This window comes from Bufo gargarizans, chromosome 1, assembly GCF_014858855.1.
Source record: "Bufo gargarizans isolate SCDJY-AF-19 chromosome 1, ASM1485885v1, whole genome shotgun sequence".
Lineage (NCBI taxonomy): Eukaryota > Metazoa > Chordata > Amphibia > Anura > Bufonidae > Bufo > Bufo gargarizans.
In genome coordinates this window covers 107,980,328-107,999,620 of record NC_058080.1, presented here as the reverse complement: position 1 = coordinate 107,999,620, position 19,293 = coordinate 107,980,328, and the positions used below count along the sequence as shown (strand labels likewise).

General features: G+C 46.2%; 1 protein-coding gene across 5 annotated transcripts in view; it reads left to right on the top strand.

Moving 5' to 3' along the window:
• SCRG1 (stimulator of chondrogenesis 1) overlaps nucleotides 1–19,293 on the top strand; it is a 249,313-nt gene that overhangs the window by 78,115 nt on the left and 151,905 nt on the right. For 3 of the 5 annotated variants that reach the window (XR_006390368.1, XR_006390366.1, XR_006390372.1), the window contains one exon: nucleotides 1,980–2,179. The exons of the other annotated variants lie outside the window; for them this stretch is intronic. The gene's annotated coding sequence lies outside the window, so the exon portion shown is untranslated. Of the gene's footprint in view, nucleotides 1–1,979; nucleotides 2,180–19,293 lie in introns of those variants that run through there. 5 annotated transcript variants of the gene reach the window in all.

The window sequence follows — 19,293 nt, the reverse complement described above, 5'->3', positions numbered from 1 at the left end:
CTTTGGAGGAGAGAGGAGCGGAGGAGCGCAGCATCCACTCCAGGAGCAGAAAAAGTGTTTTATTTTCAGGCTGATGGACACTGGGGGCTGGTGGGGGCACTGGGGGCTGATGATGGAGAGGTTGCAGGGGGCTGATGAGAGTCACTGGGGGGTGGGCTGATGAGAGGCACTAGGGGCTGATGAGAGGCACTGGGGGCAGATCAGAGGAAATTGGGGCAGATGGAGAGGCTGCTGGGGGCTGATGGAGAGGCACTAAGGGGCTGATAGAGAGGCACTGGGGGCTGATGGGAGGCACTGGGGGCTGATGAGAAGCATTGGAGGCTGATGGAGAGGCTGCTGGGGGCTGATGATTGGCATTGGGGGAAGATGAGAGGCATTGGGAGCATATGAGAGGCACTGGGGGCTGATGAGAGGCACTGGGGGCAGATGGAGAGGCTGCTGGGGGCTGATGAGAGGCATTGAAGGCAGATGAGAGGCTGCTGGGGGCAGATGGGAGGCTGCTGGGGGCTGATGAGGGGCACTGGGGGCTGATGAGGGGAACTGGGGGCTGATGAGGGGAACTGGGGGCTGATGGAGAGGCACTGGGGTGATGGAGAGGCACTGGGGGCTGATAGAGAGGCTGCTGGGGGCAGATAAGAGCCACTGGGGGCAGATGAGAGGCACTGGGGCAGATGAGAGGCACTGGGCAGATGGAGAGGAACTGGGGGCTGATGAAAGGCACTGGGGGCTGATGGAGAGGCTGCTGGGGCAAATGAGAGGCACTGGGGGGTGGGGCTGATGAGAGGCACTAGGGGCTGATGAGAGGCTGAGAGGCACTGGGGACAGATCAGAGGAAATTGGGGCAGATGGAGAGGCTGCTGGGGGCTGATGGAGAGGCACTAAGGGGCTGATAGAGAGGCACTGGGGGCTGATAGGAGGCACTGGAGGCTGATGGAGAGGCTGATGGGGGCTGATGATTGGCATTGGGGGATGATGAGAGGCATTTGGGGCATATGAGAGGCACTGGGGGCAGATGAGAGGCACTGGGGGCAGATGAGAGGCACTGGGGGCTGATGAGAGGCACTAGGGGCTGATGAGAGGCACTGGGGCAGATCTGAGGAACTGGGGGCAGATGGAGAGGCACTAAGGGGCTGATGGAGAGGCACTGGGGGCTGATGGGAGGCACTGGAGGCTGATGGAGAGGCTGATGGGGGCTGATGATTGGCATTGGGGGGTGATGAGAGGCATTGGGGACATATGAGAGGAACTCAGGGCAGATGAGAGGCACTGGGTGCAGATGAGAGGCACTGGGGGCTGATGAGAGGCACTGGGGGCTGATGAGAGGCACTTGGGGCAGATGGAGAGGCTGCTAGGGGCTGATGAGAGGCATTGAAGGCAGATGAGAGGCACTGGGGGCAGATGAGAGGCTGCTGGGGGCAGATGAGAGGCTGCTGGGGGCTGATGAGAGGCACTGGGGGCTGATGAGAGGAACTGGGGGCTGATGGAGAGGCACTGGGGTGATGGAGAGGCACTGGGGGCTGATGGAGAGGCTGCTGGGGGCAGATGAGAGGCACTGGGGGCAATGAGAGGTGCTGGGGGCAGATGGAGAGGAACTGGGGGCTGATGAGAGGCACTGGGGGCTGATGGAGAGGCTGTGGGGGCAGATGAGAGGCACTGGGTCTGATGAGAGGCACTGGGGGCTGATGAGAGGTACTGGGGACTGATGAGAGGCACTGGGGCCTGATGAGAGGCACAGGGCTGATAGAGAGGCTTCTGGGGGCTGATGGAGAGGCTGCTGGGGGATGATGAGAGGCATGGGGCTCTTATCTGAGGTCTGATTGGGGGTCATTCATATTGGGGTCTGATCTGAGGTCTGATTGGGGGTCTGATCTGAGGTCTTATAGGGGTCTTATTAACATTGAGGATCTTATTGGTGGCTTGACCCGAGGTATAATGAAAAATATTTTTTTATTATTGTCCCCCTCTAAAACCTCTTATAGGGCGAAAAATACGGTACTTGCTTGCTCCTCCTCTCGATCTCCCCTACCCCTTGTGTACGCCGCACGCAGTGACATCACACGGAGGCACTGCAATGCTAGGGTGAGCCCCGGTCTCCTTCCTGAACTGCAGATTGGTGCCCACTTCCAGCCCTGAGCCCAGCTGCCCAGAGCACTGATCTTGAGCCTGCTGGAGTCTTCAGAACTGTAAGTATTTACAGTAATTCACTGTAAGCTATATTATATATATTATTTGTTTTATGTGAGTAAGGGTGCTGGGTGGTTGGAGAAGGGGAGGGATGGAGAAGGGAGGGGTGGATGAAGGGGTTAGTAGTATATTTGTATATTTGTCTTGCTTCATAACATCCATATCTGTTATAAAACAAGTAAAAGATGGGCGTGGATGGTGAGCTGATTCGTTGGTGCAATGGGCCACTTGACTGGATTTGCCCCCCAGGACTAAGGCTGCCAGCCCTCCCATCTTGGGAACTCACTCCCCTCAGTGTTAGAAATGTGTGGTGCACATTTCATCCCTCCCAAAAGATTTTACTCATTATTCTGACTCAAGTCTAATCAAAGACTGGATTATAATTTTATCTCTGGTCCCCATATAGACTTAATTACCAAAGCATCTATCGGCAATACAACAGTCTCTATCTTCATGGCTCTGGCTATTTAATTATTACCTCAAGAGGCTTATACTTGGTTACTCAATGAGACCTTACTCCAAGATGAATCTCATTGATTATGTGTTCTAGATACACTCACTAATTATTTTTCTGTTAACCACATTTAGGTGCACCTGTGAGGCCTGGGCCATATCAGCCAGTCTTAAGTGGGACTCGCAGACTCCTCCCTCCTCCCATTGCAAGCATGGTTACATGCTGGAGGTAACTGGTGAGTTGTTTGTGAGTCGGCCTCATGCTCCTGTAATTTGCCCACTGGCTCCTGGTATTGCCCATACGGCTCAGGTAGGAGTGTGTTAGGTCCCGGGCTACTTGAGAAACCTTGGCGTGGTGCCCGGGCTCAGACATGTCCTACACCGTAGGACATGTTGGCTAATCTCTCAATTTTAAAATCAGTTTGAGGGTTTAGTAAGACCGCAGAGTGCACCTGTCTTTGCTATTATTTTGTTATATTGTTATATTAATTATCACATCCACATAATTGCTACCTTGTATGGGATGTCTATTGTGGTACTTGTGGTCCGCTGCGGGCATCCTCCACTGTATGCATTTTTGATGGGGATCGTCATTTGCAACAGGCCACAAGTGCAGGATTTGCTCCCCTATATATATGCACAACTGCGTGTGGGTTTGAGCACCTCCTGCTAATACCACACCATTCTTTTCAGTTTGTATATATAGAGATTCCTGGAGGTGTATAAACTCCAATCTAAATGTGCCTGTTTTCCATCTACAAGCCACATTTAGGTGCACCTGTGAGGCCTGGGCCATATCAGCCAGTCTTGAGTGGGACTCACAGACTCCTCCCTCCTCCCATTGCAAGCATGGTTACATGCTGGAGGTAACTGGTGAGTTGTCTGTGAGTCAGCCTCATGCTCCTGTAATTTGCCCACTGGCTCCTGGTATTGCCCATACGGCTCAGGTAGGAGTGTGTTAGGTCCCGGGCTACTTGAGAAACCTTGGCGTGGTGCCCGGGCTCAGACATGTCCTACACCGTAGGACATGTTGGCTAATCTCTCAATTTTTAAATTAGTTTGAGGGTTTAGTAAGACCGCAGAGTGCACCTGTCTTTGCTATTATTTTGTTATATTGGTAACACTTCAAGCGCACAAGTCAGTTGTACATGGAGATTTCATTTCCCTGGGAACTTAACATAAAATCCAGAAACAGAGGGTTGATGAACTCCTCTCTAATATTCCTAAGTTAGAAGGACATCACAAAAGAGACCTAGCCTTCAAGTTCCTTGTGGAACTCACTGTGCAGAGAGAAAAACCTAAACAGTTATTAAATGTAAAGGCTGCCAAAGCTTATTTATATTCCCAACAGAAAGAATATCTCCATGGCAATAAAGGCTCCTAGTTGAGGCTCTTATGGCTAAGCACAGACAAGACCAATTATACATCCCAAAAATTTAATATCCATCTGGGTTGGTTGTCACATGATATTGTGGTACAATCCCTCACTCAATATTTTCAGGGATGGAGAATATGGAGAGGCTATGTCTTGGAGGTGTGAAACCATCAGAGCTTTTCTAAATAATTTACCTTCATTGACTTTGAGCTCTGTCCAACAAACAGATGTTCCTAAACCATTTTTTATGTTGAAGCTGAAAACAGTTCTTTCGACCTCCACCCAAGGTAAAAGCTTAGGCCCAGATGGCCTATCCGGTGTATGCTACAAGACTTTCCAAGAAATTCCACTCCTACAAATGTTGAGCACTTTCAGTCCACTTCTTGATAGCTCATAAAACTATTTTGCCTCAAGAGGGAAAGAATACCCCCCCCCCCCCCCTATGCAGTAACTATCACCCAGTATCTCTCCTCAATGTAGATATCAGATTATATGCAAAACTTTTGGTTTATAGGCTAAAAACAATACTCCCATCTTTAATACATGCAGAACAAGTGGGAGTCATTAAGGGGAGAGAAGATAAAGACAATATAATACATGTCCTCCAGCTGATCCAATATGCCCAGTCAACACAGATTCCTCTAGCTCTCCTGTAGAGTACAGACCCAGAGTAGGGGAAGGGTGCTGCCACCCCAACGTACGTTTTGCACAACTTCCTCCCTCATACGCCCCCAGGAGGAAGCTGGGTGAAACTCTACAATGATTGTGGTTATGATGTTTATTGTATATGCTATTTATTGTTTGTGTATGGTGTAGCACTTCAGATGTAGTCTTATTGCGTATACAATTAATGGCCCCACGATGTGTTTGAATTGCTCCAATCAATTTATTATGAACATTATTAATCGCCCACCTGGAATGGAGTTATAGATGGTGTGGTGTTTGCTTGAGTATATGACATATTTATTTGTGGTTTCGAGTAGATCATAACCACTGCGGGGTACCATTATATCATATGATTGATAGAGCTATGTGGTGGAGGGCTGGACCGGCAGCGTAGGTGGACGGGTTGACCATATTGTGAGTCCATACTGCATATTTTGTTAATTATTTTATCTCTATTGTTTTCTATAAAGTAATAAAGAATGTATTTATACTTTGTGTGGTTTTTACATTTTTGGAACATCATATATTGTTACTACACAGTGGTCTTTACCAGTTTAGCGGTTGGTTATTCACTTTTTAAACGCTATTGCCCCTAAATATAGGAGCAATAGTATGCCGTTCTCACCGCTTTCCAAGAAGGGGACGTGGAGAGGGAGGGAAGAAGTGGGGCCAGTGGGCCCAGCACGTTTATGTTCTTTTATGAGTTTTCTGGAGCAGAAGAGGTGCATGGACACCTGGAGGATGCAGCTAATTTATGACAAGGCCTGCTCCTCATCATAAATTATGCACATCCTCTGGCAAATGCCAGTCTTTGATAATTTCCACCTCTTTAGAGTAACCACCGATTCAGGACCTCTAACACATCTGTATATCAAACTGCAGGCACTGATAATTCACTTCTACCTCTATTAGGCATCATCTGTCACAACAGCAAATGAAGTGTTAAACTCTTGCAAACATCACTAAACTGACCTTTCTTCTATTTGATTCATGTTTTATTGAGAACATTAATTTAAACAATGACAAAGATATAGTACCAAAACAAATGAAAACTTACAAATTATTTTTCATAGTATATAAATCAAGCCGGACCAACTCAGCTGTGTAACGGGCATTCCTCATATACTGGGCAAAGCATACTGGGCCCGAAACAGCGCAGAACATGCACTTGAGAAATCCCAGGCCTTTAAGGACTATGCAAACTAGTGGTAACAACATCAGAACTATAGGGTCACGTAAAGAAACTGAGAAGACAAATAGAAGATGTGCAGAAGGAGATACAATAAACAAGGCAAAACTCACATGGACAGGAGAATAGTGGAGGGCAAGGGGCAGGAAAGTAAAGACTTGTATGCAAATTAGACATACATGCTTGAGATCCTGGTACAGTGAAAGACATATCAGTTTTATAAACATGGTACGGCATGGTGGCTGTCAGTTGTACAGTCAAGTTCCCCATCTTATTTTAATAATAAATTATCTATATACTGTATCCATCTCTATATTCCATGGTGTTGCTAAAGGGGTCACAATGGTCGAAACTGTGACTAAACCTTCATGATAGGGGAGAACACAGCCCCCTTTACCACATTAACACTGACTCTCCCCTTTATGATTACAGAATTCTCTGGAATTATTCTCTCAGTCATAGAATTGTTACAACTGCTGCACAGCCTTCGCTATCCTTTCCATGCACCCATTTTTATGATCAGTGCAGGGAGGAAACTAAATTACAAAAAAATATCAACACTGGAGCCTGGAGAGGTGAGTAACCTCTGAGCCCCAGGTTGGCTGCATTAACCTTCCCTCCAGGGATTCTTACATTAAAACATTCACCGACCTACACCACCAGTGATACTGAAATTAAGCCAAGTCACCAGGAGTCCTTATAGTAACCCATTTACTGCCAAAAATACCATGTGTGCTGACAACCTCACTTCCCTAAACCATCAGATATACTGACATTAAGCCCTTCTCTACCTTGAGCAGCGGGTATTCTGACATGAACCTTTTTACTGCTTAGTCTATCAGGGGGTGCTCATATTAACCCCTTTACTATCAGACTACTGTGGATAGTGGAATTAACCGGTACTAAAGGCACAGTATACATCACTTTGTTTGAGAAGCAGTGAAGCCTTCTGGGTTGGCAGGAGAGGAGCCCAGGAACTGCCGGAACTGCGGACAGGTGGATCTGTAGTTGAAAAGAGGAAAAGGACGTCACCAAGCAAGTGTTCTGTTTGTTCCCCGGTTAATGTGATAATTTTTTTTCTTGAACCTGAAGGTCACTTGAAAGTGGCATTTTGTGTTGAACTTTTTATGATAAATTGTTCTTGCTTGATTGGTTTATTGTAAATTTGACTAATAAGTTTAATTTGCCATTGGTAAATAAATAGATAGATGATAGATAGGTAGATACTATCTGTTGTCATAGATTGTAAGCTCTTGTGAGCAGGGCCCTCACTCCTATTGTATGAATTTAAGACTTTTCAATCTGTGATGTCCCCTTTGTTTGTACATGTTCCTTTTGAATTGTTAAGCTCTACGGAATTTACTGGCGCTATATAGAGATTATTATTATCTATATTCTCTGCCTACATTTTTCACAGTGCTTCACAATTAATAAATAAATAACTAAAATATCAAGTAATCAAAACAAATGAAAAATTCCTACAATCCAAATGGTATAGGGGGCAACACAATAGGTACACGATGTTGATTTTGTCCTCTTTCGCTGTCAAGGGGAGCACAGATAAGGCAGCATGAAACCTGAGCGTAGGTAATCAATATCTACCGTATATACTCGAGTATAAGACGAGTTTTTTGGCACATATTTTTGTGCTCAAAAAGCCCCCTCATCTTATACTCGAGTCTAGGTCTGTATTATGGCAACTTACATTGCCATAATACAGACCATGACATGTTGGGGGCTGGAGAAGCTGTTACTTACCTTTACAGCTGCTCCGGTCAGCTCCCAGCACATCCGCGAGGCACCTCTGTTAAGCCCCCAGTGTAAATCTCGCGAGACACGCGGGCCGCGAGATTTACACTGGGAGCAGACCGCGAGATTTGCACAGCCTCTCCTCCCCCTGGACAGCCCTCCCTCCCCCTGGACATCCCCCCCTCCCCCTGGACATCCCACCCTCCCTGGCCAAGTATGAAGTAGGGAGGGGTATTTTCTTGATTGCGAAAAATCGCAAAAAAAAAAAAAAAAAAACGCATACCGTTATTTTCCCAAAAATCGAATATTCGCAATTACGAATATATTTTGCGATATTCGAAACCTTTAACCTACTGATGCCTCAATTAATGTCATTTTATTGGTACGGTATCTATTTTTATTTTTGAAATTTACCAGTAGCTGCTGCATTTCCCACCCTAGTCTTATACTCGAGTCAATAATTTTTCCCATTTTTTTGGGGGTAAAATTAGGGGCCTCGGCTTATATTCGGGTCGGCTTATACTCGAGTATATACGGTATGTCCCAGAATACTTCTTAATTACAAAACAATTTGTTTTGTATTTTATGCACAATCCTTTTGAATTTATTACATGTTTTGTTATGCATTCCTATAATATTATTCTACAGCATACAGGTCTACATTTAATATTCATGACGGTTGTCAAGTGCTTTCCCATGATTGTATTTCTCCTTTATATTTTCCATATTCATCGTACTTGACACAATGTTTCCATGCATTGGTAAGTCAATACAATTCACACAGTAAATATAAACATGTGGCACATTGATAGAAAGTAGAATGTTTATTTAATTCTTCCATCCACTTGTTAAATGCAATTCACAAATTGTATGTGACTCTTTTTCCACATGATCCTTGAGGCTTTTTGAGCATATGAAGTTCATACAAAATAATTTGTTTACGCAGATTAAGCATTTTTTCTGCAGGCAAGTAATTTAATTATGCGTCCTTCAAATGAGGAACAAGTTGCTATTTTACCAGGAAACAGCTAAAGGCTATATTTAATATGCTAATTGTTATTTTGAAGTGAGGTCTGAAGATATAATTGATACAGCACTTACCTAATATAGTTTCAGAAAAAAAGTAAGTGAACACTTTGAAGTTACCTGGATTTGTGCTTTGATTACTAATGTTACTGTTATTGAAGTCACAATTATAAACATACACAACGTAACATACAGTGAGGAAAAGAAGTATTTGAACATCCTGTGATTTTGCAAGTTCTCCCACTTAGAAATCATGGAGGGGTCTGAAATTCACATTGTAGGTGCATTCCCACTCTGAGAGACAGAATAAAATAAAATAAATCAGGAAATCACATTGTATGATTTTTAAAGAATTTATTTGTCTTGCACTGCTTAACAAACATTTGAACACCTGGGAAAATCAGTGTTAATATTTGGTACAGAAGCCTTTGCTTGCAACTACATTTGTCATACGTTTCTTGTAGTTCTTGACCAGGTTTGCACACACTGCAACAGGGATTGGCCCACTCCTCCACACAGATCTCCTCTAGATCTGTCAGGTTTCGGGGCTGTCGCTGAGCAACGCAGAGTTTCAGCTCCCTCTAAAGATGTTCTATTGGATTTAGGTCTGGAGACTGGCTAGGCCACTCCAGAACCTTGATATGCTTCTTAGGGAGCCACTCCTTGGTTATCCTGGCTGTGTGCTTCGGGTCGTTGTCATGTTGGAAGACCCAGCCACGACCTATCTTCAATGCTCTGACTGAGGGAAGGAGATTATTGCTCAAAATCTCACAATAAATGGCCCCATTCATCCTCTCCTTATTACAGTGCAGTCGTCCTATCACCTTCACAGAAAAGCACTCCCAAAGCATGATGTTACCACCCTCATGCTTCACAGTAGGGATGGTGTTCTTGGGATGCAACTCATCCTTTTTCCTCCAGACACGAGTGAAGTTTAGACCAAAAAGTTCTACTTTGGTCTCATCTGACCACAAGACTTTCTCCCATGCCTCCTCTGGATCATCCAGATGGTCATTGGCAAACCTCAGACGGGCCTGGTTATGTGATGACTTGAGCAGGGGAACCTTCCGTGCAATGCATGATTTGACCTTTGAAACTGTAGTCCCAGCTCTCTCCATGTCATTTACCAGCTCCTTCCTTAAAGTTCTGGGCTGATTCCTCACCTTTCTTATCATCAGTGATACCCCATGAGTAGGGATGAGCGAACCCGAACTGTATAGTTCGGGTTCGTACCGAATTTTGGGGTGTCCGTGACAAGGACCCGAACCCGGACATTTTCGTAAAAGTCCGGGTTCGGGTTCGGTGTTCGTCGCTTTCTTGGCGCTTTTGTGACGCTTTCTTGGCGCTTTTTGAAAGGCTGCAAAGCAGCCAATCAACAAGCGTCATACTACTTGCCCCAAGAGGCCGTCACAGCCATGCCTACTATTGGCATGGCTGTGATTGGCCAGAGCACCATGTGACCCAGCCTCTATTTAAGCTGGAGTCACATAGCGCCGCCCGTCACTCTGCTCTGATTAGCGTAGGGAGAGGTTGCGGCTGCGACAGTAGGGCGAGATTAGGCAGATTAACTCCTCCAAAGGACTTGATTAATCGATCGATCTGCAGCTGTGCATCATTGAGCTGCTGAAATTCAATTGCTCACTGTTTTTAGGCTGCCCAGACCATTTGTCAGTCACTTTTTTCTGGGGTGATCGGCGGCCATTTTGTGTCTTGTGGTGCGCCAGCACAAGCTGCGACCAAGTGCATTTAACCCTCAATGGTGTGGTTGTTTTTTGGCTAAAGCCTACATCAGGGTGAAGCTGTCACACCAAGTGCATTTAACCAGCAATAGTCTGTTTATTTTTTGGCCATATACTACATCAGAGGCAAGCTGCGCCTGTCACCAAGTGCATTTAACCCTCAGTAGTGTGGTTGGTCAAGCTGTCACACCAAGTGCATTTAACCAGCAATAGTCTGTTCATTTTTTGGCCATATACTACATCAGGGGCAAGCTGCGCCTGTCACCAAGTGCATTTAACCCTCAATGGTGTGGTTGTTTTTTGGCTAAAGCCTACATCAGGGTGAAGCTGTCACACCAAGTGCACTTAACCAGCAATAGTTTGTTTATTTTTTGGCCATATACTACATCAGGGGCAAGCTGCGCCCGTCACCAAGTGCATTTAACCCTCAGTAGTGTGGTTGGTCAAGCTGTCACACCAAGTGCATTTAACCAGCAATAGTCTGTTCATTTTTTGGCCATATACTACATCAGGGGCAAGCTGCGCCTGTCACCAAGTGCATTTAACCCTCAGTAGTGTGGTTGGTCAAGCTGTCACACCAAGTGCATTTAACCAGCAATAGTGTGGTTATTTTTTGGCCATATCCCAGTCTAATTCTGTCAGTAAATCCATACCGGTCACCCAGCGCCTAAATACTAGGCCTCAAATTTATATCCCGCTAAATCTGTCGTTACCGCTGTACTGTTCTGGCTGGGCAAGTTATTTAGTGTCCGTCAAAGCACATTTTTTGTTCTGGGTTGAAAAACAATTCCCAATTTAGCAATTTCCTAATTTAGTGGTTTCTGCTGTATCAGAGCTATTTGAAATCTATCCCTAAAAGGGTATATAATATTCAAGGTGCACATAGGGTCATTCAGAATAACTTCACACACACGCTACTGTGCATTTCCAAGTCTAATTCTGTCAGTAAATCTATACCGGTCACCCAGCGCCTAAATACTAGGCCTCAAATTTATATTCAGCTGAATTTGAATACAATACATTGGGCCAAATAATATTTTTGTTGTTGTGGTGAACCATAACAATGAGGAAAACATCTAGTAAGGGACGTGGACGTGGACATGGTCGTGGTGGTGTTAGTGGACCCTCTGGTGCTGGGAGAGGACGTGGCCGTTCTGCCACATCCACACGTCCTAGTGTACCAACTACCTCAGGTCCCAGTAGCCGCCAGAATTTACAGCGATATATGGTGGGGCCCAATGCCGTTCTAAGGATGGTAAGGCCTGAGCAGGTACAGGCATTAGTCAATTGGGTGGCCGACAGTGGATCCAGCACGTTCACATTATCTCCCACCCAGTCTTCTGCAGAAAGCGCACAGATGGCGCCTGAAAACCAACCCCATCAGTCTGTCACATCAACCCCATGCATACCAGGGAAACTGTCTCAGCCTCAAGTTATGCAGCAGTCTCTTATGCTGTTTGAAGACTCCGCTGGCAGGGTTTCCCAAGGGCATCCACCTAGCCCTTCCCCAGCGGTGAAAGACATAGAATGCACTGACGCACAACCACTTATGTTTCCTGATGATGAGGACATGGGAATACCACCTCAGCATGTCTCTGATGATGACGAAACACAGGTGCCAACTGCTGCGTCTTTCTGCAGTGTGCAGACTGAACAGGAGGTCAGGGATCAAGACTGGGTGGAAGACGATGCAGGGGACGATGAGGTCCTAGACCCCACATGGAATGAAGGTCGTGCCACTGACTTTCACAGTTCGGAGGAAGAGGCAGTGGTGAGACTGAGCCAACAGCGTAGCAAAAGAGGGAGCAGTGGGCAAAAGCAGAACACCCGCCGCCAAGAGACTCCGCCTGCTACTGACCGCCGCCATCTTGGACCGAGCACCCCAAAGGCAGCTTCAAGGAGTTCCCTGGCATGGCACTTCTTCAAACAATGTGCTGACGACAAGACCCGAGTGGTTTGCACGCTGTGCCATCAGAGCCTGAAGCGAGGCATTAACGTTCTGAACCTGAGCACAACCTGCATGACCAGGCACCTGCATGCAAAGCATGAACTGCAGTGGAGTAAACACCTTAAAACCAAGGAAGTCACTCAGGCTCCCCCTGCTACCTCTTCTGCTGCTGCCGCCTCGGCCTCTTCTGCTGCTGCCGCCTCGGCCTCTTCCTCTGCCTCTGGAGGAACGTTGGCACCTGCCGCCCAGCAAACAGGGGATGTACCACCAACACCACCACCACCTCCGTCACCAAGCATCTCAACCATGTCACACGGCAGCGTTCAGCTCTCCATCTCACAAACATTTGAGAGAAAGCGTAAATTCCCACCTAGCCACCCTCGATCCCTGGCCCTGAATGCCAGCATTTCTAAACAACTGGCCTATGAAATGCTGTCATTTAGGCTGGTGGACACAGACAGCTTCAAACAGCTCATGTCGCTAGCTGTGTTGTGGAATCATATATCTAGTATCAAATGTATACTTGCTTGTATTATATCTAACAGTTTGCTTAACAAAATGGCCCCTGAAGTAGCAGCCAGCTCCCTTAATAATCCCTTACTAATCACTTTATGATATTGAAATTGCTGACATATTGCTGACATAATGCTGACTTTTGCTAAAGTATGGAGTGATAATGTGATACGTTATCATGGGACTTAGTAATGTGACAATTAGATCAAATTAGCCGAGTCATAAAGTTCCCCTTTTCCTGCTATAAAAAATCATGTAATCTGAATAATAAACGGAACATCTAGCATTGACTTCTCTGTGACAGTCTGTGTGTGATCTCTCGTGGCGTACGTATGCCTATCATTTCATACCATTCGGAGCAGTACATCAACCTTCCCTGACTATTGGGTCAGATCCAGAATCAGAGCCATATCAGTTGGCGCCCAAACGACGTGGGGCCTGAGGATTGGACCTCCTGCTGGCGTACCCCCAGAGACTGGACCCAGAGAGACAAGCCAACGGACACCGGGACCGCGGCCCGTAATAAGAGGTGAGAAAATATATTAATCTTACCTATTCTGTGTCCCTTGGCTTAGTCTATCCATATTTGTTCTAGGGAGGGGTGCACCGACAGTGAGGCATCCTCAGGGGCATGAAAGTAAGAACCCCATTGTATTGATAAGCTTGATGTATTGTGTTTTATTATTTTTTTGTGTATGGTTGGTTTCTCTGGGAGAAAGGAGAGGCATAGACTGACAGAACAATAGAAGTCTCCTAAAGTGCCTACATTGAGGGGTAACCCCGGTGTGTGACCCCAAGAAATAGTAGAAGGGAAGGAGACAGCTTGCTGATAACCCAGTGGTGTGTTAATCTCAAGCTCAAGGTGTTTGTTTGTCAGTGTCTGTGCTAATCCAACTATCAGAGACAGTAAGTGAAGGCTCCAGAACGTGTTGAAGGCTCCAGAACGTGGTGTTTTGAAAAAAATGGGTAACCGAAATAGTGTCCCGAAGGGCTATTGTTCACCTGAACAGTACGTGGCGGACCGGAGAGGAAAAGGTTATGTTAAAGGACTAAGCAAGTTAGAAAAGAGTTATGATATTGCAAAAGGAGGTGTATTGTGTTCTGCTATATGGCAGACATTGTTGACTGAGAAGAGAGACAAATTGAATGATGATAAGTTGATAGATACAGTTAGGGTATGGCTGGACTGTAGCAAAGAATTTGAACAGACAAAAGGAGAAGCAATGTTTGATGAAAAATCAGGACTCCATTACTATCGGCCTGGTCCAGTCTTAGTACAGGAACAGCCACCGCCCTATAATGGCGCAGCTGAAAGAAAAAGGGGAAGTTGGACTTGTACACATTGTGGTCAGCAGAACCCTGCCCCCCGTGATACGTGCTTAGCCTGTGGTGCTCCACGCCCACATAATCATGCTCTTTTAGCCCCCCAGCACGTCTCACCAGTCCCAGCAATAACGCCATCTTGTCCTCAGCCAACGCCCAAGGCTGGACTTGTAATCTCCCCAAACCCTGCTCTTTCTGTCATGCCACAAGTCACTACTATATACCCACTTGTAAATCCTGACGGCACCTACATGCTACCCAGTCAGCCCATAGCTCCAGCTCATATAATGGTAGGAGGTAGTGGTGCTGTAGATCAGGAAGATGAGGATGGGGAGAAACAAAAGGAAGATGCAGGGGAAGACTCACAGCAGACAGTGGACTATGCACCTGGTGCTGCAGCACAAATCCCGGGATATCGCAGCCCACCGCACCTTGGACGATTTTCTGATATTACCCTAAGTAGCCAGCAGGGTGCAGCAAGAGCAGTGAATGAGTCTTTTCAAAACCAAATTACAGAGCTGCAAAGAGAGATCCATAACATAGGACAAGGAAATCTTGAAGCCTTAAGGGAAATATACTTGAACACTCGCCCAGTCGGGCCACCTAAGTATGTGTCCTTTACCCCCCAGCAGTTGTTCACCATAGTGAACCTCATGCCTGACCCAGATACTCACCCTATGCCCTTTTACAGAAAATTGGCACAAGTATATCAAACCTACGGGTGTACTTGGTCAGACTTGCAAAGTATTGTACAAAATAAAACTGGTGAATTTTCTTCACTTATAATGGATCACATACGCCAACCAGAACTCCCTGGAGCAAATTATGACACTCGTGATTCAGAATCTGGCCGTGATTTCATTCAGCAATTATATAAGTGGGCGAAAGACAGACTAGCAGAGCAGTCCACAACCCTGCAGGACATGGTACAGGATAAAGCAGAGTCAGTAGAAAAGTTTGTACAAAGAGTTAAACAAAACTATAAAGATATGGGATTCAGTCCAAATGAACCTGTGCACCTAAGACTCCTAGCACGGTCATTTGTAGATGGCCTTAGGCCAGATCTGAACAAAGCTCTTGTAACCTGTCGCCCAGAATGGAAATCATTAACATTGGAAATCTTAGAACAAGTTGCAAAAGGGCTGGAGAGTAGTACAAAGAAATCCCGCATATCAGTCATGGCAGTCATGACGGGAGAAGGAAGAGAGGAAAGACCCCCGCCCCGTGTCTGTTATGGGTGCGGCAAACCAGGGCACATTAAGAGAAACTGTCGCTCCAAACATCTGTGGCCAGCAGATCAGAGCCAAAGAGGAACTCCTCCTCCATGGCCAGCTCCATCCCACTAGGACGTTGGCAAACCAGTGTTGCTGGGAGGGGACACCCCGTGTATGGCAGTCTCTGCCCCTCCTGCAGGCCCTGCCCCTCGAATCACCCTCGATGTGGCAGGGAAGGAACTCTCATTCCTTGTAGACACTGGTGCAGCCCGCAGTGTGTTATGTGAGACCGCCATACTCCCTTCCTGGCTCACAGATATGCATTTACCCTGCTCTGGTTTAGAAGGGGTCACCCAGCACAACCCTGTTACTAAGCCTCTCTTGATTACTCCCTCCACTAAGTCCCAAAGCCAATCTCCACAGTTACATCTGCCCACTGGAGTAATGTCACAATTTGTTGTAAGCCAGACATGTCCTTATAACCTATTAGGCTCAGATTTTCTTCAGAAAATACGGGCCAACATCCAGTTCAAGGAAAATGGTACAGTTGTTTTAGGTACGGCGTTGAGTCCTGAAGAAACCTGCCTCCTAATGGCATTAAAATCCCAGTCACTTGAATCACATGAACAAGGGGATTCGCTGCAAAGCATTTTGCACCTCATCCCTGATACCCTTTGGACCAAAGGTCCCCAAGACATTGGGCGTCTCAAAGTCCCGCCAGTCACTGTAACCTTGAAGAATCCTAACTTACTGCCATATAAAGCACAATACCCTCTCTCCATTTCCCAGAGAGATGCTATCACCCTCCAGATACAGGCTCTTCTTGCAAATGGAGCTATTAAAATTACCACCTCACCATGTAACACTCCCTTATACCCAATTAAAAAGAAGAGTGTGAAGGGACAGCCTCCTGTATATCGCATGGTACAAGACCTCAGAGCAATTAATGAGGCTACGGTCTTTGAAACCCCCATTGTACCAAATCCCCACACTTTGCTTGCTAGCATTCCTCCTGTGGCTGCTATCTTTACTGTCATTGATCTAGCAAATGCCTTTTTCTCTGTCCCATTACATGAAGACTCCCAATTTCTCTTTGCTTTTACACATGATGGAAAACAATACACCTGGACGGTGTTGCCTCAAGGAGCTCATAATAGTCCTTCCTGCTTTAGCAAAGCAATGGCATCCATCTTACAACCATGGCAAGCAGATCACCCAGAGGTGGAACTCTTACAATATGTGGATGATTTACTCCTCTGTGCTGACTCACACCCCGTCTGCCTGAACTCATCTGCCTCACTTCTTGCCTACCTGGCGGATGCTGGGTGCAGAGTCTCACGTTCTAAATTACAGTTGTGTCTTCCAAAAGTTGTTTTCCTAGGTCACTGCATCTCACAAGGCAGTAAGCATCTTACGGATGCCAGAAAGATAGCAGTCTCAGACATCCCACTGCCAGATACCCCTCACCAACTGCAAACCTTTCTGGGACTAATTTCATACTGTAGACCATGGATCCCTGATGCATCCATTCTGATGCAACCACTGTTTGATTGCATACCCCGTATTGCTACTGTCCCTTTCCAAATGACTGCAGAAGCCATAAAAGCATTCCAATCTCTCAAACAAATCATTGTCACTGCCCCAGCTCTTGGCATCCCTAACTATCAGCTTCCCTTTCGCCTTTATGTCATGGAACGTCAGGGTCATGCCACTGGAGTTCTCACCCAGAGCCATGGGGGTCGTAGTAGACCTCTAGGCTACTTCTCAAAACGTCTAGACCCTGTAGCCAGAGCCACCCCTTCCTGTGTCAGGGCCGTTCATGCTGCTAGTTCTCTCCTGAACGCTACCGCTGACATCGTCCTGGGACACCCACTCACCATCATGGCTCCCCATGACATCTCAGCTATCCTGCAACAAACACAACCTAAACACCTCACTGCACAACGCCACCTCAGGCTCCAGTGTAGTCTGCTTCTGCCAGATAATGTCACCATCCAGAGATGCCACATCCTCAATCCTGCTGCACTCCTTCCTCTCCCAAGGGGGGAGTATACTGCAGATGGAGATTCTGAAGATTTTATTGATCTACGCAGTAATCAAAGTAAAGGCACATACCCGTGCTGACACACCAGAAGCCAAAGGAAATGCATTGGCTGACCAAGCAGCCAAACAGGCAGCAATGGAAGAGGAAAGAGCACAGCCAGATAAAATCATGTTAGCACAACCGGATGTCAAGCAACAAGAAGTATCATGGGATCTACTGAAACAGATGCAGAAGCAAGCCACCCGCTCAGAAAAGGAAACCTGGCTAAAGGAGTCAGCCCTGGAAGAAGAATCCGGACTTTGGACACAAGGGAAGAAAGTGTGCTTGCCTAGAGCACTCTATCCTGTAATAGCCTCTGTGGCCCATGGGCCCACTCATCAATCTAAGACAATAATGAAAGAACTCATCGATAAAATATGGGTAGCCCCAGGAATCACTCCTGTACTAGTGAAATATGTCCAGTCATGTTTAATCTGTGCCCAATGCAATCCAGGTAGGACTGAGCCCACGCCCAAAAAATGTCTCCCAAAAGCCTTATACCCCTTCCAGAGGATCCAGATTGATCATATCCAGATGCCAATGTGCCAAGGGTTTCAATACGTGTTAGTAGTGGTAGACATGTTCTCTGGGTGGCCAGAAGCCTACCCCGTCAGGAATCAGACAGCAACAACTACTGCTAAAAAATTGATACAGGAAACTGTCTGTAGGTACGGGGTACCTGAGGTCATTGAGAGTGATCAGGGCCCAGCATTCACTGCTAACCTAACCCAAGAGGTCTGGAAGATGGTAGGGTCACACCTGGCATTCCACACCCCTTACAGACCCCAAAGTAGCGGCAAAGTCAAGAGACTGAATGGGGTATTAAAGTCAAAAATGCTGAAAATGACTAGGGAGACAGGGCTCAATTGGGTTCAGTGTTTACCAATAGCACTCTTTGCAGTCAGACACACTCCCAAACATCCCCATAAGCTGACTCCACATGAGATATTGTTTGGGTCGGGACCCCGGATGGGGCTGTACTTCCCTCAACAGTTGCAAATGCATTATGAATCTGTTGCAAAGTATGTGATAGCTTTGAGCAAACAGTTGTCTAACATCCATGTACAAGTCTTTTCTTCCATTCCAGATCCTGACTCCCTAGAAGGCAGCCACACTCTGAAACCAGGAGAGTGGGTAGTGGTCAAGAAACACGTCAGAAGTACCCTAGAACCACGCTTCGAGGGGCCTTACCAAGTACTACTGACCACTCCAACTTCTGTAAAGCTCGAAGGGAGATCCACCTGGATCCACGCCTCTCACTGCAAAAGGATAAGGAACCCGCCAGATTCAGAAATAACACAATGATTTTCTTTTATCTGCTAGCACTGGTGACACTCACCAGTGCATACATTCCTCCCCCGGCAGAAATGGATGATGACGGGTGGGACAATAAGTTTGTCAAACATCATCAAGTGTTGTATAAAAGCCTGAATGGCTACCGACTACTTGGATGATCAGATTTGGGAAATTATGAAACTGATGAATACATCTAATGTTGTCCAGAATCAGCTCATCATAGTCACTAATCAACACACTTTAGTATTAGACTATTTGACTGCAAAGGATGGAGGTATGTGTCAGGTAGTAGGTACTGCATGCTGCCATTATATCGATCCACAAGGTAATCTACAAGTAAAAGCTGGTTTGGAAAAGATGAGTGAGATACGTGATGAATGGCTAGAGGCTCACAGTGCAGATGAGTCAACATGGTGGTCTGACACTTTCTCATTCCTTAATCCCAGTAACTGGTTCAAGGGAATTAGTGGATGGACGATGGGAATAATTCAGGGAATATTACAGATAGCCCTAATATTGATGGTAATCTACATAT